This window comes from Heterodontus francisci, chromosome 10, assembly GCF_036365525.1.
Source record: "Heterodontus francisci isolate sHetFra1 chromosome 10, sHetFra1.hap1, whole genome shotgun sequence".
Taxonomy (NCBI): Eukaryota; Metazoa; Chordata; class Chondrichthyes; order Heterodontiformes; family Heterodontidae; genus Heterodontus; species Heterodontus francisci.
Window position 1 is genome coordinate 96,094,442 of NC_090380.1, and position 22,782 is coordinate 96,117,223.

Here is a 22,782-nt window from a genome sequence, read left to right on the forward strand (position 1 = left end):
AAAAGCTCAAAACCGGACAGAACTGTTGGAAGAACAAAATCCAAACCAAAGAGTTTACATTAAAGTACAAGTAATTTTTTAGGCTTTTTATTTCCCCTATGAATTTCAGATATTTGCTTTGCGTTGTCCCTTGAGGTATGCACCCACCTTTGACTGATATGGTGGACAGTCACTTCCCCCAGAGTTCCCACCCATCCTGCTCTCTAGCTGTAGAGTTTAGAGGATCGGGATGCATGTTAGTTGTCTATGTTTTCACTGGGAATGTTTAGATGTAATTTGTGAAGGCTGTCATGAACATGTGCTAGGCTGAATGATGATTCTTTTTATTCCACCAGCTGGAAACGTGAATTAAATTTTTAAAAAGGGGCAGATAAAAGGTGACTGCTAACAGCTAAAATGGCAACCACAATGTGCATCAAAATACCCTACATTCCAATGCATCAAGGTGGAGACATAGTGTCTGCTTAGTCCCCAGCCAGAACAATGACTTGGGAATTTTGAGTGAACTAGCTGTCCTGTCCCCATTAACAAAACATTAAAGGCAATCACTTGGGATATTAAACTGGTGGAGAGGAACCACTCAAGGCAATCTCTTGAACAATGGGACCTTGGTTGAGAGAAGGGAATTCCTAGACATGAACTTTCTATATCGCTGGTTAGGCCTCAGCTGGGATTTTGTGGACAATTCTGGGCACCATACTTCAGAAAAGATGTAAAGAATAGGGTACAAGGGTACAAAGGAGGTTCACCAGGATGTTACCAGGTTTAAGGGACTTCAGTTGTGAGGAGAGGTTGGAAAACTTAGGACTGTTCTCCAGAGAAGGTTTACAGCTAACCTAGATTATCAGAGGTTTTGTTAGAGTATGTCGAGAAAAATTACTCCCTCTGACAAGTGGGTCAATAACTGGAGGTCATATATTTAAAATCATTGCTAAAATATCTTGAGGCAAGGTGAGGTGAAGTCTTTTCACTCAGAGTTGTTGGGATCGGGAATGGTCTGCCTGAAAGCTAGTGGAAGCTGATAAATAATTTTAAATGGGAGTTTGACAGGTACTTGAGGATAAGGAACTTACAGGATTACTGACAAAAAGGCTGGGGTGTGGGACTCAGCAGGTCTGTGCTTTTAAAGAGCCACCACAGGCACTATGGGCTGAATGGCCTCCTTCTTAGCTGTAAGTTTATATGATTTTATATGATGACAAAAATGATGGTGCAAGGCAGAATGAGATGATAATGAAAAAAACAAAGAAAGAAAAGATGGGTCCTGAGATTTGCCTATCGTTTTGCTGCCCCATTCCCTGGCCATGGGAGCCTTCTTTTTGCAGATTTTTCTATGGTTCCCACCTCATCTGCTACTCTGCTGTATCAATTTTCACCTTCTCTGGACCCATCTTTTGTTTCTATACTTGCACCTTCTATACATTAACTCTGTTTCTCTCTCCACACATGCTGCCTTCCAGCATTTTCTGTTTTTATTTGATTTCCAGCATCCCCAGTATTTTGCTTTAGAACCTTTCATGGATGCTGGTGAAATCCCCAATACATACAGGCAACATGTAAAGTTATAAAAAAATGATTTTCTTCTGAGATGTTTATTATTTTTGGACGTGATTACGCACTTTGAGGAGATGCTCAAAGACTGAAAGCATTCCCTAATGTGAGTGCTTTGAGCTGTGCTTTAAGTGGTGGCCGTTGAAATAATGAGCTATTAACTGGTGCACAGTGATGCTCAGTGACAAATGAATGATGGGAAGTTAATATGCGTTGTCCCACTGATTTATATGTTATTGACTCATAGTTAATTAAAACTAAAAGTTTTTGTATTGTATACAGTTTTAGTTGTGTGTTTGCCTGAAACATTAAAAGATTCTAGTATTTACTGTTATGACCAGGTGAGAAAGGGGCTAGGGGGTCCCTCTCAGCCTTTTCCTGCTTTGGTTGTAACAAAGTTTAATTTTTAAAACACCATGTTTTTAGCTTCCCCTCAGTGAATCTTGTTCACTGCTCTCCAATTGTAATGGCAAAGAAATCAACCAGACAGGTTTTCTTAGATTTAAACAAGAAAGGTGTAAGTTTATTAACTTTAAAACTCTAATTCAGTTAAAACTACGAAAATACGTGACGCGATCACGCTATCATGCATATGCGATAAACACACACGCAGATTGAGACAGAAAAGGAGAAAAAATCAAGGGAAAAGGTTTGAAGCAATAGCTGAAGTTCAGTTACCGTCTTTTGAGTTCGATGTAAATTCTTTGATTGCAGTAAAATTTTGCCGTCTTGTTGGGGCCCAGTGCAGACTTTCAAACTTGTTTTGATGGTTTTCTGTCTTAAGGCTTGGCTTCTTCCGTGGGTCCCTGTCTTTGTGTGAGAGGGAGAGAAAGAGACTGGGATGCTGTCTTCTTAAAATCCAGTTGCAGTCTCTGCTTTTCGTGAGAGAGAGAGAGAGAGACAGGGAGAGATGCTCTTTCTTTCAGTCCAGTTGCAGTCTGATTTTTTCCTGTGTCACAATTCAAACCAAACCGGGGCCAGCAGGCTAGTCATCTGATTAGCTCCTTTTTTGGAACAACCTGCCGGGTGAGGTTTTGTGGATTCTTTTAATCTTAGTAGACAGCCTCAGTAGGGGGCTGGAACACTGACTTTCATATCTTCGATGTCTTTTGATCAAAATTTATTTGGTTAATTGAATCAGGGAGCAGTTCCATTGTCTTCTCCAGGCAACTGTCTTTTGGAATGCAAGTCTTTCCAGCCACTGTCCTTTTATAATGCAGGTGGAGCCATGTTTTCAGTTCAGTAAGAGTTTAAAATTAATGTTCCATATGACAAAATTAATATGTATCATTCTTGGCAGGTGTGGTTTTCCTCACATTACTTTATGCTGAGATGAAAGACCATTTGCTGGTGCAATCAGTTTCTGCTTTTTCTTCACTAAAGAAATGTTTCTAGAACCCACCAACCTTTTCTTAATGAAGTCTGAAAAGATTCACTATGAAGCTGCTTCAACTCTGTGCTTCTGGATCACCACCTCCAACATATTTAAATCATTTGTCTATTAAGTTTAAAATATAGCTGTCTTGATAAATGGATCATGTGCAGCAGGATACTGAGAACCATCACATTGAGCTCCTTCTTCAATCTATAGTCTGTGCTAAATTAGCTATGTTCAATCAGGGGAGAAGATGTGCTACACCAATTGGTCTCCGAAATCCTGGGCTTGGGACAGGAAAAATCAAGCAAGGTTTCCAATCCTGCTCACTATCCCTTGACAGCATGTTCATGTGCATATTAGTTCAGTGCAGGATCAAGCTAAGTTGAGATGTGTTCCATGATTGAATGAGACAATAGAGGGCACAATGAGAAAAATCAAAGACATTTATGAGACACCATAAACATGCAAATAGTTGAGGAGTTGGGTGAATAAGATGGGTAGAAATGGAAGCTTAGACGGCTCCTATGGTTCAGGACCCTAGGAAAAGAAACAGTAACTACTCTTCAAAAATACTTCACGGACTGTGAAACACTTTAGCACATCTAGAGGTCTTGAAAGGTGCTTGGTAAATGACTTGCCGCGGGTTTCTTAAATGATATCAATGAGGAAATCTACATGGGCTGCATAGGTAGCGGTTGGCGGCATTGTCAGGCCTCTAGGAATGGACTTAAGTCTACGTAGTGATGCTAGAGTGGCATTACGTGAATAAATTCCCCCATCTTTCTTTCCCTCCCTTTATTTCTCTTTCTGTACCTGATTTGACATTGAACTCACCCACACTAATTTACTCTTCCTCTCAGTCCTTCTGCTGTTAATTTCACAATCCTTCAGTCTGATTGCTGAAGGAGATACACAGCTGCTTGCCCTGTTCACTCAGGTCCCAGGTGCTCGGCTTCCCTTGCTGCGCCTAAATCAACTCGCACTTTCAGCAACTTCCCACGCAAAAAATTGAAACCAAAACAGAGCTCATTAGATACCCTGCTGCCGAATATTATTGTGTGATAAACTAACTTTTTAGTGGCAAGAACCATCAAGTCCATATCATGAGGCACTATGAGGGGGCCTTAGGTAAATGTTAGCGCCCAATCCATGGCTAAAGCAATTGAAAATTGTCAAGTACTAGATCTATCCATTTTGTTCTTGTGGAAGACAAATGGCTGCTCAGTGAGCTAAAAGTGTCACTCCACATTGTTTAGTTGGCTGACGGCAGAGTGCAATGCTGCTTTAGTTGCTTGCGGAATACTTTCCTCTTTCATCTCCATCCTGTTGGCTTTTTCTGTAAACGCTGCAAAGGTCATTTGAATTCCTAAGGAGCATTGAGCGATTTACAGGGCCAGAGGCAGGTCTAGTTACTTGTAACAGGGGTACCTGCAGACCAGTTTCCAATGAGTAGTGCCCCACAGGTAGTAACAACAACTGGCATTGGGGAGAATGGTTGCTTTCACTGCCAATCTGTCCCACATGTGGACCAATCCAAATCTTTTCCATGGCGTTAGCTCTCTGCAAAAAATGTGTTTTAGACATTAAAAATGGAAGCCTGGCGGTAGCCCATTTTCAGGTTCTAAAATAGTATCACGAGCTATAACAAAGCTCCTGGTTACCACCGGTGGGAAAATTGAGACCTTAATGTATTTCGTTTTAGAATTGTTTTCACAGATGTTGGAACCTGTCATTCACTTTTGGAACAGATTTTAGAGCTGGTTTGAGATCATTAGTTATTATAAGAATATAATCAGATCAACTGTAAAACTCGACACAGGAGAAGCACAAAATCTGAGCTGATGTATTATTATTTTTTCTATTGTGAATTTAAAGCTGTAATTCCCTAGTAACCCTTTTCCATTAGATTAATACCAGACCTACATTTTCAGTTGTCAGTAAAGTCCAGTCTGATGGATATATTTCTAATGGTAAAAAAATTCCTTTAAAGGTTCCAGCCAGTTTCCTCTGTCTATAGATTATGTTGTAATGAATTGTAGGATAATGTCACTTGTCAGCATTTCATCCCAATATCATTTTCTTGTTGCAATCATCTATTTACTGATAGTTCAAGCACTATAGATTCTGCAGATTCCAAATTTATGAAATGGAGTTGAAATTGAGTATTAATGAACGAGGAAAAGAATAAACTGGCAAGTAATTTAGCCTCTTTTTGTCTTCTTTTGTCCATTATCAACTATCCTCTTAAACCCCTCTATCCTGCTCCCACTGCCCTCACTTCCAACAAGTGTGAGGAGCATTTGGAATTCTTTGTCACTAAGATGGATGGAGACTATCCGTTCTGTTGCCTCTGCTGCATCCCTCCTTTCCCTTTGTGCGTCAAGCCAGTTTTCCCCCAAGGTCTCCTTACACCAGCCCTGGAGCCGCATCTTTCTTCAGTTTCTCTCTTAACTTCATAGAATCACAGAATTATTACAGCACTGAAGGAGGCCATTCAGCCCATTTAGTCTGCACTGACTCTCCAAATGAGCAATTCAACTCGTGCCACTCCCCCACTTCTTCCTGTAACCCTGCACATTCTTCCATTCCATATAACTGTCTAATACCCTTTTGAATGCTTCAATTGAACCTGCCTCCATCACACTCTCAGGCAGTGCATTCTGGACCTTAACCACTTGCTGCTTGAAAATGTTTTTCCTCATGTTGCTTTTGCTTCTTTTAACAATTACATTAAATCTGTGCCCTCTCTTTCTCGATCCTTTCATGAGTGGGAACAGTTTCTCCCTATCTACTCTGTCCAGACCCCTCATGATTTTGAATACTACTATCAAATCAGCTCTCAGCCTTCTCTTCTACAAGGATAACAGTGCCAACCTCTCCAATCTATCTTCATAACTGAAGTTCCTCATCCCTAGAATGCCTTCGTATCCTTCCTAAAGTGCGGCGCCCAGAACTGGAGGCAATACTCCAGCTGTGGCCAAACAAGTGTCTTATACAACATAACCTCCTTGTTCTTGTAATCTATGCCCCTATTAATAAAGCCCAGGATACTGTATGCTTTATTAACCTCGCTCTCAACCTGTCCTGCCACCTTCAATGACTTATGCACATATGCGCCTAGGTCCCTCTGCTCTTGCACTCCCTTTACAATTATATCCTTTATACTGTCTTTCCATGTTCTTCCCACCAAAACTTCACATTTCTCCGCATTAAACCTCATCTGCCACCTGTCTACCCATTCCACCAACTTGTCTGTTTCCTTTTGAAGTTCTACACCGTCTTCCTCTCAGTTCACAATGCTTTCAAGTTTCGTATCATCCGCAAAATTTTAAATTGTGCCCTGTACACCAAGGTCTAGGTCATTAATATATATCAGGAAAAGCAAGGATCCCAACACTAACCCCTGGGGAACTCCACTACAAACCTTCCTCCAGCCCGAAAAACATTCATTAACCACTACTATTTGTTTCCTGTCACTCAGCCAATTCTGTACCAATGTTGCTACTGTCTCATTTATTCAATGAGCTATAAATTTGTTCACAAGTCTGTTATGTGGCACTGTATCAAACACCTTTTGGAAGTTCATGTACACCACACCAACTGCATAGCCTTCATTAACCCTCTCTGTTACCTCTGCAAAAAACTCCGGCAAGTTAATTAAACATGATTTTCCCTTAGGAAATCCATGCTGGCTTTCTTTAATTAACCCACATTTGTCCATGTGACAATTAATTCTGTCCCGATATAATCTTTCCAGAAGTTTTCCCACCACCAAAGGTAAACTGACAGCCCTGTAGTTGCTGGGCTTATCTTTATACCCTTTTTTGAATAAGGATGTAATGTTTGCAATTTTCCAGTCCTCTGGCACCACCTCCGAGTCTAACGAAGACTGAAAAATTATGGCCAGTCTCTCTGCAATTTCCAATCTCACTTCCTTCAGTATCCTTGGATGCATCTCATCTGATCCTGGTGCCTTATCCACTTTAAGTACAGATCTCATCTGATCCTGGTGTCTTATCCACTTTAAGTACATCTTCCCTGAGCCCTCTCCAAGCTGAACTTGTCCATTAGACCCACCTCCTGCTCTGTCCACCAGACTTGACTATTCCAATCATCTCCTGGCCAGCCTCCTATCCACTCTCCTCCATAAATGGAAGTTTATCCAAAAGTCTGTGGCCTGTATTATAACATGCACCGAGTCCTGCTCAACCATCACACCTGTACTCATTGACTTACATTCTCTCAGACCTGAAATGCCTCAAATTTAAAATGTTAATCCTTGTGTTCAAATCCTGTCATGGCCTCCCTCCTCCCTATCTCTATAGACCCTTCCAGTCTCACAACTGTTTGGGAACTCTGCGTTTCTCCAATTCTGGCCTCTCACGCATTTCTCACTTGTTTCAACCCAATCTTAGTGGCTATGCCTTCAGCTTTCTCAGTTCGAGCTCTTGAATTCCCTCTCTAAACCTCTGCGCATCTCTACCTCTCTCACCTCCTTTAAGACCCTCCTTAAAACCTACCTCTTTGACCAAGCTTTTACTTTCCCTACCTAATATTTCCTTCTTTGGCTCAGTCTCAATTTTTATCTGATTCTGCTTCTGTGAAGCATCATTGGATGCTTTCCAATCCAAAAGGAACTACATAAATGCAAGTTAGAAGAGAGAAATAGTTTATGTTTTATTGCAGAAACACAATACATATTAATTTCTCAATCGCCTTTAATTTTATGGAGATGTCTCTAATGTGTATTGTTAAATTTTACTGCAGTCATTTATTAAAACATTAGGACAGTGAGCTGTTTTGACCCATTTTTTTCTGTACTAGCCTTTTATGGAATCCAAGTTCTTCAACTGGAAGAACTGCAGCTGATGAATCTGGCAGCCATTAGCTGTAGGTTTAGGCCAGACAACAGGAGCATTCCTTTAAGCAGAGGTTGAACAACAGTTGGAATAGCTTGCCTTGGAGAACAATTTAAGGCCAGAACATTGGACTGGACTCATTTTAAAAACAACATTAGATGCAATAGCTGGAAAGATGTTGGGCTGCTAATTTTTTTTTTATTCATTCATGGGATGTGGGCGACGCTGGCTAAGCCAGCTTTTATTGCCCATCACTAATTTCCCTTGAGAAGGTGGTGGTGAGCTGCCTTCTTGAACCGCTGCAGTCCATTTGGGGTAGGTATACCCACAGTGCTGTTAGGAAGGGAGTTCCAGGATTTTGACCCAGCGACAGTGAAGGAACGGCGATATAGTTCCAAGTCAGGATGGTGTGTGACTTGGAGGGGAACTTGCCATGCATTTTCTGCCCTTGTCCTTCTAGTTGGTAGAGGTCGCGGGTTTGGAAGGTGCTGTCTAAGGAGGCTTAGTGCATTGCTGCAGTGCATCTTGCAGATGGTACACACTGCTGCCACTGTGCGTCGGTGGTGGAGAGAGTGAATGTTTGTAGATGGGGTGCCAATCAAGTGGGCTGCTTTGTCCTGGATGGTGTCGAGCTTCTTGAGTGTTGTTGGAGCTGCACCCATCCAGGCAAGTAAAGAGTATTCCATCACACTCCTAACTTGTGCCTTGTAGATGGTGGACAGACTTTGGGGAGACAGGAGGTGAGTTACTCGCCTCAGGATTCCTAGCCTCTGATCTGCTCTTGTAGCCAAGGTATTTATGTGGCTATTCCAGTTCAGTTTCTGGTCAATGGTAGGCCCTAGGATGTTGATAGTGAGGGATTCAGCGATGGTAATGCCATTGAATGTCAAGGGGAGATGGTTAGAGTCTCTCTTGTTGGAGATGGTCATTGCCTGGCACTTTGTGTGGTGCGAATGTTACTTACTACTTATCAGCCCAAGCCTGGATATTGTCCAGGTCTTGCTGCATTTCTACACGGACTGCTTCAGTATCTGAGGAGTCACGAATGGTGCTGAACATTGTGAAATCATCCGCGAACATCCCCATTTCTGACCTTATGATTGAAGGAAGGTCATTGATGAAGCAGCTGAAGATGGTTGGGCCTAGGACACTACCCTGAGGAACTCCTGCAGTGATGTCCTGGAGCTCAGATGATTGACCACCAACAACCACAACCATCTTCCTTTGCGCTAGGTATGACTCCAGCCAGCGGAGGGTTTTCCCCCTGATTCCCATTGACCTCAGTTTTGCTAGGGCTCCTTGATGCCATACTTGGTCAAATGCTGCCTTGATGTCAAGTGCAGTCACTCTCACCTCACCTCTTGAGTTCAGCCCTTTTGTCCATGTTTGAACCAAGGCTGTAATGAGGTCTGGAGCTGAGTGGCCCTGGTGGAACCCAAACTGAGCGTCACTGAGCAGGTTATTGCTAAGCAAGTGCTGCTTGATGGCACTGTTGAAGACACCTTCCATCACTTTACTGATGATCGAGAGGAGGCTGATGCGGGGGGGTAATTGGCCGGGTTGGACTTGTCCTGCTTTTTGTGTACAGGACATACCTGGGCAATTTCCCACATTGCAGGGTAGATGCCAGTGTTGTTGCTGTACTGGAACAGCTTGGCTAGGGACGCGGCAAGTTCTGGAGCACAGGTCTTCAGTACTATTTTTGGAATATTGTCAGGGCCCATAGCTTTTGCAGTATCCAGTGCCTTCAGTTGTTTCTTGATATCACGTGGAGTGAATCGAATTGGCTGAAGTCTGGCATCTGTGATGCTGGGGACTTCAGGAGGAGGCCGAGATGGATCATCAACTCGGCACTTCTGGCTGAAGATTGTTGCAAATGCTTCAGCCTTATCTTTCTCACTGATGTGCTGGGCTCCCCCATCATTGAGGATGGGGATATATGTGGAGCCACCTCCTCCAGTTAGTTGTTTAATTGTCCACCACCATTCATGGCTGGATGTGGCAGGACTGCAGAGCTTAGATCTGATCTGTTGGTTATGGGATTGCTTAGCTCTGTCTATCGCATGCTGCTTATGCAGTTTGGCATGCAGATAGTCCTGTGTTGTAGCTTCACCAGGTTGACACCTCATTTTGAGGTATGCCTGGTGCTGCTCCTGGCATGCCCTCCTGCACTCTTCATTGAACCAGGGTTGGTCTCCTGGCTTGATGGTAATGGTGGAGTGGGGAATATGCCAGGCCATGAGGTTACTGATTGTGGTTGAGTACAATTCTGTTGCTGCTAATGGCCCACAGCGCCTCATGGATGCCCAGTTTTGCATTGCTAGATCTGTTCGAAATCTATCCCATTTAGCACGGTGATAGTGCCACACAACACGACGGACGGTATCCTCAATGTGAAGGCGGGACTTCGTCTCCACAAGGACTGTGCGGTGGTCACTCCTACCAATGCACTCATGGACAGAAGCATCTGCAGCAGGCAGATTGGTGAGGACGAGGTAGAGTATGTTTTTCCCTCGTGTTGGTTCCCCCACCACCTGCCGCAGACCCAGTCTAGCAGCTATGTCCTTTAGGACTTGGCCAGTTCGGTCAGTAATGGTGCTACCAAGCCACTCTTGGTGATGGACATTGAAGTCCCCCACCCAGAGTACCCAGATTACATTTTGTGCCCTTGCCACTCTCAGTGCTTCCTCCAAGTGGTGTTCAACTTGGTGGAGTACTGAGTCATCAGCTGAGGGAGGGCGGTAGGTGGTAATCAGTAGGAGGTTACCTTGCCCAGATTTGACCTGATGCCATGAGACTTCATGGGGTCCGGAGTCGATGTTGAGGACTCCCAGGGCAACTCCCTCCCTACTGTATACCACTGTGCAACCACCTCTGCTGGGTCTGTCCTGCTGGCGGGACAGGACATACCCAGGGATAGTGATTGGGACATTGTCTGTCAGGTATGATTCCGTGAATATGAATATGTCAGGCTGTTGCTTGACAAGTCTGTGGGACAGCTCTCCCAACTTTGGCACAAGCCCCCAGATGTTAGTAAGGAGGACCTTGCAGGGTCGACAGGGCTGGATTTGCCGTTGTCGTTTCCGGTGCCTAGGTCGATGCCAGGTGGTCCGTCCGGTTTCATTCCTTTTTATTCACTTCGTAGCGGTTAGGTACAACTGAGTGGCTTGCTAGGCCATTTCAGAGAGCATGTAAGAGTTAACCACATTTCTGTGGGTCTGGAGTCACATGTCGACCAGACCAGGTAAGGACAGCACATTTCCTTCCCTAAAGGACATTAGTGAACCAGACGGGCTTTTACAACAATCGACAATGGTTTCAGGGCCATCATTAGACTAGCTTTTAATTCCAGATTTATTAATTAAATTCAAATTCCACCTTCTGCTGTGGTGGGATTCGAACCCATGTCCCCAGAGAAATACCCTGGGTCTCTGGGTTACTAGTCCAGTGATAATACCACTACGCCACCGCCTACCCGATGGAAGGATGAAATAATTGAGATGAAGGTTTTCTTCAATCATAAATATTTCATGATCTTGTGAAGTTGCATATTCTTAGACTCTGCAGCTATCTGTCAAGCAATGGATTAATAAGCTTTGTGGAAGGTGCCTGAAACTAAATATTTTGTGCAGAAAGTTCCCTTCTGTTAATATGAATGTGAAACCTAGTGCTCCAGAATGTTTTATCGTTAATTCATCACATTTCCACTTGGAGGCTTTCCACAAGAAGATATTAGGCCCAAGCTTTCTGGCTGCTTCCCGTCAGTTCTGCATTTGAGAGGACCAGGAATTGATGACACACTGTGCTCCTTCTCCACCTCCTCCCCAGTTCCTGGAAGAGCAGCCGAATTGCATAATATGTGCTCTTCCACATATGTAGGGCACAGGCAAAACATATTTAAATGAGTGAAATACAGTCTCCACTGTATTTCTTGCCACTTACCATGCTTGTACCTTCAATGCAATGGCCACCTACTAGATTTGGCATCCAGTGTTCGAAGCCAGTGGAGAATGCCCCAGAGGTGTTATTTAGCATGGGATCCATCAGTTGGTCTCAGAGGATGGCTGTGTGTATGGGACCTAAAAGAATGTTCCAAAATCTTTCAAGGAATGTTTAAAAATTTTCAAGCAGTTTGGAGGCTGCCTGCTTCCTCCTGCTGTGGCAAACAAAATTATGATGTAGATCCTGTGACAAAAAAAAAACCATTTTTGTTTCTGATTTTATTTACTGGATTCTGTCTGTCTGCTATGAGTACAAACAGAATTACAATGAACTTAGCCCCAAAATTTCTCAAATAGCCTAACCGGTGAGTTGCATGAATATTTACTTCAAAATATAACATAAAACAAGCAATTATGCAGTTGGGAACTGCGTGTAACATATGTTATATTTATTCTTCTCTGAATGAGAATCACTGTTTGAAGCCATAAAACTATCCTTATTAGGCACATTAGGCACAGCATGCTTAAGGAAATGCAACCATGGGAGTTTTTCTATCTTTAATGTAACTTATTCTAATACCATAAAATGCAGTGAGGCAAAATTTAAAAAAAATATAAAAAGCATAAAACACCAGAAGTAGATTTTGGATCCTACTGCGCCTAAAATTATGGGAGAAATTTACGCCCATTCAGAATGGATATAAATGCAGGAAACATGTGTTCTCTGTTCTTTTGCAGAGGGAGAGGTGTGAAACTATGTTAATGAGCGACAGAGGGTTTCAGTGGAGATTTCACTGAATAGGCACAGAGATCAAGAAATTTGGGGCATAGTGCAAAAATAGGCATAATTATACTTGAATTCCCTTGATCTTTTTTTTGCTGAAAATCAGCTTGGGTTGTCAAGAAGTTTCAGGCTTAGATTCTCTTACAGGATCGGCTTACTCTGGCTAATGTGCAAGTTCGGACAGGGAATAGGTAAAGCATAGTTCAGGAAAGCTTTAATAAGCAGATGGTGATTACTGCCATCAACCTTGGATAAGGACTGCCTCAAAGCTCATTAAAAGAGCTTAGGGACAGACTAATCTACTTCCAAGGAGGCGCGAGGGTGCAGCCAGTCAATTCAAATACAAACATCTTTTGTATAATTTAAAGTATATATTTGACAAATTAGAGGGCAGGCTGGAAACTCCATGCTAGTAAATAGCTAGGTAAGAATTAAAGAAATCATGCTTCGAGGCTTAATTTTATGTTGAATGTTATCACATCTTTATTGTTTTTAACGTTTCAAGGAGAACAATAAAGTCTGTGTTTTGTGTTTATTTGTGTTTGTTATTTACCTGTTTAAAGATCACTCAGTCAATCAGGAGGTTATAATCGAAGGCACAATCTGATAGAATTCTTGAGATCTGGCCAATATGTATCTCCGAATCAACATCATTAAGAAACTAATCATCTGGTTATTCTCATATTGCTGTTGTGGGACCTTTCTGTGCATAAATTGCTGTATTTCCTACATTCACAACAGTAATTATACTTCAGAAGTATTTTTTTGGCTGTAAAATGCTTTCGGATGCCTTGAGGTTATAAAACATGCTATATAAATGCAAGACTTTCCTTTTTCTCGCTTCTGAAATCAAGGAGATTGTGTGGTGGCTTCTGATATGTCTAGTAAGTGGCAAGGGTTCACTGTTTGATCTCTGGGGCTCACTACATTTATCTAGATATTGGCTGAACAAAGGCTCACTGTGGCTTGGAGGGAATGGCAAGTTGTCTTTCAGGAGTGGTCAGTGACCATGTTCACAAGGAACGTATCGATCGTAGCGACCAAAACCTGAAACAGAACATTCATTGGAATCTTCATTGAACTCAAGTTCTCAGAACCACTCAGAAGTTCACATGAAAGGTCTATACCCAAAACGATAACCTGCCTTTTTTTTGAATATGGATAGATCTACTCTACATTTTCAGCATATTCTCTCACCGTTCATGAAAATCTCCACAAGCAAACTAAGAATTTGATGATTGGGTACACAGAGCTGGTGGAGGGTCACCAAAAGGTGTATAGGTAGGTGCAAAAGGATTACAGAAAAGCAGATTGCAGATATTAGCAAGAGAGCTCCAAAGCCTTTTGAAGCCCTGTTAGAAGATGGAGTATTACAAGCCATATAGGTCCTTTAAGTTGTATGGAGATATTACGCAGGATCAGGAGATGTCAAATGTGCTAAATTAATTCTTCACATTATTCCTTATGGATGAAGATTCACAAATATTCCAGAGCCTGCTATTTGAGCGCAGGACACTGGAACATTCATTGAAGTAATAAAATGTGCGTATTAAAAAACTTTAAAAATTAGCCCTTGCACTACTGGTTGATCCACAGAAATTTGATCTCTCAGCAGCTTTTGTTTTACATTTCAGATTTCACATTGCAATGGGGGAGCCCAACACATCAGTGCAAAAGACAAGGCTGAAGCATTTGCAACCATCTTCAGCCAGAAGTGCCGAGTGAATGATCCATCACGACCTCTACCTGAGACCCCCAGAATCACAGATGCCAGTCTTCAGCCAATTCGATTCACTCCACATGATATCAACATACAGCTGAAGGCACTGGATACTGCAAAGGCTATGGGCCCTGACAACATTCCTGCAATAGTACTGAAGACTTGTTCTCCAGAACTAGCTGTGCCCTTAGCCAAGCAGTTCCAGTACAGCTACAACCTGACAATGTGGAAAATTGCCCAGGTATGTCCTGTACACAAAAAGCAGGACAAGTCCAACCCAGCCAATTACCGCTCTATCAGTCTACTCTCGATCATCAGCAAAGTGATGGAAGGGGTCATCAACAGTGCTATAAAGCGGCACTTGCTCAGAGATAACTTGCTCAGTGACGCTCATTTTGGGTTCCGCCAGGGCCACTCAGCTCCTGACCTCATTACAGCCTTGGTCCAAACATGGACTAACAAGCTGAACTCCAGAGGCGAGGTGAGAGTGACTGCCCTTGATATTAAGGCAGCATTTGACCGAGTATGGCATCAAGGAGCCCTAGCAAAAATGGAACCAGGGGGAAAACTCTCTGCCGGTTGAGGTTATACCTAGCGCAAAGGAAGATAGTTGTGGTGGTTGGAGCTCAATCAACTCATTCCCAGGACATCACTGCAGGAGTTCCTCAGGATAGTGTCCTAGGCCCAACCATCTTTAGCTGCTTCATCAATGACTTTCCCTCCATTATAAGGTCAGAATTGGGGATGTTCTTTGCGACAGGTTTAGATAGAGGATCTGGATCGGCGCAGGCTTGGAGGGCCGATGGGCCTGTTCCTGTGCTGTAATTTTCTTTGTTCTTTGTTCTTTGTATGATTGCACAATGTTCAGCACCATTCACAACTCCATGTTCAGATGTAGTAAGACCTGGTAAACATCCAGGCTTGGGCTGATAAGTGACCAGTAACATTCGTGCCACACAAGTGCCAGACAATGAACATCTCAAACAAGAGAGAATCTAACCATCTCCCTTTTATATTCAATGGCATTACCATTGCTCAATCCCCCATTATTAACATCCTGGGGGTTACCATTGACCAGAAACTGAACTGGACCAGCCACATAAATACTGTGGCTACAAGAGCAGGTCAGAGGCTGGGAATTCTGTGGCAAGTAACTCACCTTCTGCCTCCCCAATGCCTGTCCATCACCTGCAAGGCACAAGTCAGGAGTATGATGGAATACTCTCCACTTGCCTGGGTGGGTGCAGCTCCAACAATACTCAAGAAGCTCGACACCAGAACAAAGCAGCCTGTTTGATTGGCACCCCATCCACCACCTTCACCATTCACTCCCTTCACCACAGATGCACAGTGTTAGCAGTGTGTACCATCTACAAGATGCACTGCAGCACCTCACCAAGGCTCCTTCGACGGGATCTTCCAAACCCTAGAAGGACAAGGGGAGCAGATGCATGGGAACATCACCACCTGCAAGTTCCCCTCCAAGCCACACACCATCCTACTTGGAACTATATTGCTATTCCTTCACTGTCACTGGGTCAAAAACCTGGAACACCCTTCAGAGCAGCATTGTTGGTGTACCTACACCCCAAGGACTGCAGTGGTTCAAGAAGGCAGCTCACCATCACCTTCTCAAGGGTAATTAGGAATGGGGAATAAATGCTGGCCTAGCCAGCATCGCCAACATCCCATGAAAAAAAAGACATTTTAAAAATCCTAACATTATAATGATAAAGTTATTTAGATGTTAGAACTAGCATTAGTATTGCAATATTGTCCCATGACAAGTAAAATAAACAATCAAATAATATTTTTAGTACTATTATTCAAAATGTATAATATAATCCCCTTCTCCAATCTCTATTTCTAATCTCATTCTACTATATTTACAATTTTAAAATGACTTTAGCTTTCTAATATCTTATATTCTACAATCTTTAACTTGAAAATGAATTCATTTAAAGACTTTACCTAAATGGGAGAATTTGCACTTGCCAGGCTGGACAGGTGTTGTGCAGGTGACTGGTGTGTTGAAGTGCATGGAAAACCCCATGGGACAGGAGCGTCTGCTAGTAATGTGCTACAAGGCAATTGAATGCATTTTTAACCCTGGTAACCCTGGATTCTGTCTCTAACTATCAGCACACAGGTTTCCTGGGCTTATTGGAACTCACCAGATTGAACAAGATGAATGGACAGCGGGGATTGACGAGGCTGGAAAGGCTTAAATACTGAGATATGACAGCTGTTTCTTTGCCCAAGATAAAAGCTTATGTTCACAGCACTTTTCTGAGAGTGCTCTTTCACTGCTTTGGAAATTATTTCCAAGACTTTGAAGGTCATTTTTCCGATCTTGGAGTTTTTTTGCCTTTGAGCTGCACTTCCCAGCTATCAACCTTCTCAGCAGCATGGGAGCTGCTTATGCAGCTCTATCTTGGACCTCTGATGTGGAACAAGAGCAGCAGCACCAGCAACATCAGCAGCAGGAGCAGGAGCAGCATCACCAGATGCCTTCTCCTCAACCATCTGTTGCTCCATAGGACAGAGGAGATGAACGCAGAGCTCCAGCTCACAGGAGGTGACACCTCCAACACAAGGTATACAGACTTTCTCCACATGGCTGATTATCAGTGCCTCAGAAGGCTCAGACTCTCACGCCAGGTCATTGCTAACATTTGCAGCTTCCTGGAACAAGACCTCGTGCCAACGAGACCACATGGGGACGCATCGCTAATGGCAGTCTGGCTCCTTGAAAGGATCTGCTGGTAACATCTGTAGAATCTTACAATCGTAGAAATCATAGAAAGTTTATGACACAGCAGGAGGCCATTTGGCCCATCATGTCTGCCGGTCAATGAAGAGCTACCCAGCCTACTCCTACCTTCCTGCACTAGGTCCATGGCACTGCAGGTCACAGCTCTTCAAGTCGACATCCAAGTACTTTTTAAATGTTGTTATGACCAGGTGAGAAAGGTGTCTCGGGGTCTTTTACTGTCTTCACTGGTCTTATTGTAACAGGGTTTAATATTTAATCACACTGTGTTTTGAGCTCCCCCTTGGTGAATCCTTATTCACCGCTTTCCAATTATAAGGCAAAGAAATGAGCACAACCAGGTTTTCTTAGGTCTTAAGAAGAAAAGTGAAATTTATTGAAACTTAAACTTAAACTCTAATTCGGTTAACGCCCACTGATATATGACGCACCCATGCTAGCCTGCACACGCGATCCACACATGCAAATAGGGACAGAAGAGAGCAGAAGAAAAATAAAGTGGAGAGGCTTGAGGAAATATCAGAAGAGTTTCTTGTTTACTGTGCTTCAAGCTCACATTAGTCCTTTTGTAAGGAGTCTTGCTTTTTGTTGGTGCCCAGTATTCCTCTTCAGCCTTGTTCACTGTCAAAGACTTTTCACTCTTGGGGTTCACATGTCTCCAATGCGTCTTCAGTTCTGTAAGAAAGAGATGGGAGCATACAGGAGAGAGGACTTTTCCATTCCAGGAGCAAACAGCTTTCTGACTTTCCAATACTCTGTGGCAAGTTCATATTCAAACAGCCAGTCAGTCATGTGAGTAAACTGGTCTGACCAGGTCTTCTGTGTATTGGAGAATCAGGGACTGGGTCCTTTGTTCCAACACTGTCTGCTAGTATGCAAGGGGCCTGGCAATTCCTTGTGATAGTCCCTCTTTTCTTCCTAGCAACATTTTAAAGTTTTTAATGTTCATATGGCAAAATAATGTGTGCCTCATTCTTGGTAAGTGGGGGCCTACATGACACCTCCACACCCAGGGGAATGAAATGCGATTTGATTTAAAAAAAAGCGCATTTCATTACAAGGTTTGAGAGAAATATAAGTTACGGAAAGAAAAAACATGTATTTCTCGCATTCATTTCCATTCATTCATCAATCTTAAAGCCTATTAAAATGATCTTTTTTGGGTGCCAGTGCTGCTTTAATTTCCCTTTTTTTACCAGGAGAGTTAGTAGCGGGCGGGTCTATCCTGAACTCTCTGAGTCATGCAAAGACCTTTGTCTTCAGGGGATGGGTGGTTCCCTTTTCCTCTGACTGTGGGGAAGGATTCTTTGATAATCTCCCCTTTGTTCTCTGGGACACTCCTACCTGCAGGTATTTGTGCAGACTTGACTGCACTCTCCTCTGCCACTTCGACTAGGTGAGACATCACTCTCACGGTTTATGTGCACCCTAAAGGTCTCTCTTTGTCTCTGCAGGTTCCTGTAAATTATGCTAGCCACTCTGGTGGGCTGCTTCTAGAGTCTGCATTTACACAGGAGGATTTGGGGTCTGACTGTTCACATTTTTCGGGTTTGGTTGACCAGACAGTAGGGGTTTTCATCTGGGATTCCTCCTGGACTTCCTTTAACCTGCCTTCTTGGTCAACTTTTTCCCTTCTCTTTCTAAACTTTTGCCAGCCGTGTGCCTGCCTGTCCCCTTTTGTTCTCGGCAGGGGTCCCTTACAGTTCACCAGACCTCTGCTGGAGGATCCTCCTAACACTTAGGACTTACGGGTGTAGGTTTCCCTGCAGGTTGGGGTTTCCCCTCAACCTGGCACATGTGGCAACTCCTGCAGTACTCCACCACGTCTTTGTGGAGCTTTGGCCAGTCAAATTGCTCTCTTATGTGGGCTTTGGTCTTTCATATATCGGCATGTACAGCCACTGTAGTCTCGTGGGCCCTTCTTAATAATTCTCCCCGGTACCTCTGCGGCACCACTAACTGGTGAGCTACTGTCCACTCCTTACTCTCCGGTCTGTGAGGAGAACTCCATTTCCTCATCAGTACCTCATTCTTTAAATAATAGCAATCAGGGACTCCCTCTGCTTCACTTTCAGACTGGGCAGCCTGTGCTAACTCTCGCAATACTGGGTCAGCTTGCTGAGCCTCAGCTAGGGAAAATCCATTTAATTCATTCCCTAGGTCTCCTAACTTTCCAAAGAAAGTCTTGGACAGGCAGACCTCATGGTACTCTGCCTGCAGTGCCAATGCAGTCTCCTCTGGGGGAGCTAGTTTGATCATGGCCTGACCGACTACACATTCAGGGACACTGCAGGGGACCGTCTCCTGCCGCTGCCCTGTCTCTCTGACCTCCTGTAGTCTTTCACTACTGGGGAGGCTACCACCTTCACCCCTGCCAGATCATTACCTCGGAGCAGGTCAACCCGGTCCACAGGCAAACTAGGGACAATCCCAATGGTCACCGGTCCCGAAACTAGGTCACACTCCAGGTGCACCTGGTGTACAGGTACAGGCATACACTGCCCTCCAATACCATTCACCACCATTTTGGTGTTCACTGCACTCTCCGGGGGAAATGTCAGGTCTTTTCCCAGTAAAAGGTCCCTGAGAATCACTATGGGCTTGCTTGCCCCACTCGAGGGGTATTGGGTTACTTTCCCTTCAGACACAAAACCCTGATAACCTTCAAGAATCCTATTAACATTTCCTGCACTGGATGTAGTAAGCTTCCTGGTTGCACTCTTACTGCAGTTAAAGCCACAACTTGTTCTGTGCTTTCCATCAGGGTCCTGTCTGCACTGAGTGGGTGTGCCCTGATTAACTCTACCGGTTTCCCCCTTAGTTTCCAGCAGTCAGCTTTTAAATGCCCTGCCTTATTACAATGGAAGCACACAGGTCTCCGGGTCTCACTGTCGCTCATAGCACCTTCCTTTTTGGCTGGAGGAGGGCCCCCTTTGTCTCCTGCTTTCCTTTCTCTCCCAGGATTTTCTGGGCTCCTATCACCTTCCCACCCTTTGTCCTTTTCAGATTTGTGGGGGTGACTAGGAAAGCTTCTCCCATGGGAAACTGACTTATAATTTAAAGCAAACTCATTGGCCAGAACGGCTGCTTGTCAGGCTCCCTGAACCTGCTGCTCCTCCACTTGGGTCTTTATGGAGAGTGGGAGAGAGTTTTTAAATTCCTCTAACAGAATTGCTTCTCTGAGATTCTCATAGCTGAGATGTATTTTAAGAGCCCTCAGCCACTGGTCAAAAGCCAGCTGCTTACTTCTTTCAAACTCCAGATAAGTTTGATTAGCTTGCTTCTTGAGGATTCTAAACTTTTTGCGTTAGGCTTTGGGTACTAATTCATATGCCACGAGGATAGCATTTTTGGTCAATTCATAATTTGATGAACTCTCGTCTGGCAACAAGGAATAAACCTCATGGGCTTTTCCGGTTAGTTTGCTTTGCAATAAAAGAGACCAGGTCTCAGCTGGCCATTTTAGCTGCCTTGCCAGTTTCTCAAAAGACACAAAAATGCTTCCACATCTTCCTCATTGAATTTTGGAATTAGTTGAGTGAGATTTAGCAAATTTGTACCCAGTTCTGAATTCTGCTCCTCCATATTGGCCATGCTTTCACTGGGGTTACTCTGTTGTCCCCTAGTTAACTCAAGCCGCCTCCACTCTGTTTCTTCGCATTCTTTCTGAAATATTTTTTCTCTCTCTCTCTCCTCTCTCTCTCCTCCCTTCTCCTGTCTTTCTCTCTCTGTCTCCTGCCTTTCATTTTCTTCACGTTCCTTTTTGAAGGCTCTCTCTTTCTCTCTCTCTTCTAGTTCAAGTTTCTTTTGTTCCAATTGTATCTTTGCCAGCAGTACCCTGTCTGGGTCTGCTTCTAACACTGCCTCTGCTTCTTCAAATTCAAGGGAAAAAATGGTTGGCCACTGGCCTTCGGAGTTCAGACTTCCTAGCCTTACCATGTACAGTGTTCCCACACTGTTCAGCCATTTTTCTCACCTCTTCCATTGACAGTGCTTTTTAGCTTATCCCAAGTTACTTTACCCTGGCTTGGAGAACTACTAACTTCAATGAATTTGGCCTAACCATCAGCCTCAAGAAAACGAACATCATGGGGCAGGATGTCAGAAATGCTCCATCCATCAATATTGGCGACCACGCTCTGGAAGTGGTTCAAGAGTTCACCTACCTAGGCTCAACTATCACCAGTAACCTGTCTCTAGATGCAGAAATCAACAAGCGCATGGGTAAGGCTTCCACTGCTATGTCCAGACTGGCCAAGAGAGTGTGGGAAAATGGCGCACTGACACGGAACACAAAAGTCCGAGTGTATCAGGCCTGTGTCCTCAGTACCTTGCTCTACGGCAGCGAGGCCTGGACAACGTATGCCAGCCAAGAGCGAGGTCTCAATTCATTCCATCTTCGCTGCCTTCGGAGAATACTTGGCATCAGGTGGCAGGACTATATCTCCAACACAGAAGTCCTTGAAGCGGCCAACACCCCCAGCTTATACACACTACTGAGTCAGCGGCGCTTGAGATGGCTTGGCCATGTGAGCCGCATGGAAGATGGCAGGATCCCCAAAGACACATTGTACAGCGAGCTCACCACTGGTATCAGACCCACCGGCCGTCCATGTCTCCGTTATAAAGACGTCTGCAAACGTGACATGAAATCGTGTGACATTGATCACAAGTCGTGGGAGTCAGTTGCCAGCATTCGCCAGAGCTGGCGGGCAGCCATAAAGACAGGGCTAAATTGTGGCGAGTCGAAGAGACTTAGTAGTTGGCAGGAAAAAAGACAGAGGCGCAAGGGGAGAGCCAACTGTGCAACAGCCCCAACAAACAAATTTCTCTGCAGCACCTGTGGAAGAGCCTGTCACTCCAGAATTGGCCTTTATAGCCACTCCAGGCGCTGCTTCACAAACCACTGACCACCTCCAGGCGCGTATCCATTGTCTCTCGAGATAAGGAGGCCCAAAAGAAGAAACTTCAGTTGCAGACATGTTAGTATTCAATTACACACAACCACAAGAAAACCTGTATTGAAAACTTGCTCTTTTTTTGATTGGGAACAATTTGGCTTCCCACTTCCAGTGTCTCTCGCTAGCACAAATTTCTGTTACGAGCAGGTGAGAAAGGTGTCTAGGGGTCTTTTACAGTCTTCACCTGGTCTTATTGTAACAGGGTTTAATTTTTAAACATGCTGCGTTTTGAGCTCCTCCTTGGTGAATCCTTGTTCACTGCTTTCCAATTATCAGGCAAAGAAATGAGCAGAACCAGGTTTTATTAGGTTTAAAGAAAAAACGTGAAATTTATTGAAACTTAAACTTAAACTCTAATTCGGTTAACACCCACTGATATATGACGTGACCACGCTAGCCTACACACGTGATACACACATGCAAATAGGGACAGAAGACAGCAGAAGAAAAATAGAGAGGTTTGAGGCAATATCAGAAGAGTTTCTTGTTTACTGTGCTTCGAGCTCACTGGAGTCCTTTTGTAAGTAGTCTTGCTTTTTGTTGGGGCCCAGTATTCATCTTAAACCTTGTTCACTGGAAGACTTTTCTCTCTTGGGGTTTATGTGTCTTCAATGGGTCTTCAGTTCCATGAGAAAGAGATGGGAGCAGTCAGAAAAAGGTCTTTTCCAGTCCAGGAGCAAACAGCTTTCTGAGTTTCAAACACTCTGTGGCAAGTTCATATTCAACAGCCAGTTCGTCATGTGACTCAACTGGTCTGACCCGGTCTTCTGTGTATTGGAGAAGCAGGGACTGGGTCCTTTGTTCCAACACTGTCT